Source organism: Myotis lucifugus, unplaced genomic scaffold (assembly GCF_000147115.1).
Source record: "Myotis lucifugus unplaced genomic scaffold, Myoluc2.0 scaffold_127, whole genome shotgun sequence".
In the NCBI taxonomy this organism is placed as follows: domain Eukaryota; kingdom Metazoa; phylum Chordata; class Mammalia; order Chiroptera; family Vespertilionidae; genus Myotis; species Myotis lucifugus.
The window spans coordinates 1738372-1739313 of record NW_005871175.1 but is presented as its reverse complement, the minus strand read 5'-3'; positions in this window follow the sequence as shown (position 1 = coordinate 1739313).

Here is a 942-nt window from a genome sequence, read left to right as displayed (position 1 = left end):
TCCACCATTGTCTGACCACACCATTGCTTAACCATACTGGCAAGTTGGTTTTCATGTTTGAGGGAAATGGAAACTTTTAAAATGGAGAGTTGGAGTGAGTCTCTATAAAAACCACTACCTGCCCTAGCCTGTTTTGCTCAGTGGATAGAGCACTGGCTTGCGGGCCAGTCCCAGGTTAGATTCCGGTCAAGGGCACGTACCTCAGTTGCAGGCTATCCCTGGCCCGGCCCAGATGGAACCTGGTTGGGGCATGTGCAGGAGACAATAAATCCATGTGTTTCTCTCATGTGGATATTTCTCTCTGTCTTTCCCTCTCTCTTCCATTCTCTCTGAAAATCAATGGAAAAATATCCTCGGGTGAGGATTAAAAAAAAAAAACACAACTAACTAACTGACATAGTTAAACATAACCCCAAGGAAATTAGTTTGATCTCTATAATTTTTAAGGAGAGTACAGTGGTGAAATCGTTAAGGCTGATGATTGAAACATCTGTTCAACACTGGTTGCTCAGTCCTCTCTTTCCTTTTAAATAAAGACATAGAAATTTGGGGAGCTCCATATACATAAATGGGTTAGCACCTTGTGTCCATCTGTCTGGTTACACCCTACAGGAAGCAACCATGTGTTATAATCGACACAATCCCAAATCTTAATACAGTGGAATGGACACTGAATCAAAAGTCAGAAAATCTGATTTCAGTACCAATCCTGCCACTGACATAATCAGGGCAGAATCAGAGATCTACACTCAGGCTATGACACAAATGTCCTGGAATGAGACAAACCCCCTTGCACTGGAAAATAAGAACCTATTACATCACCTGTCAATTGTGCTACTCTCTGAAAAATGTAGTGTGTTTTCAGAAATTATATTTCAAAGATATAAATGAGAAACTGGGTTTAATTTTCTTCATGATGAACTGAGAACTTTAGTGTCACAG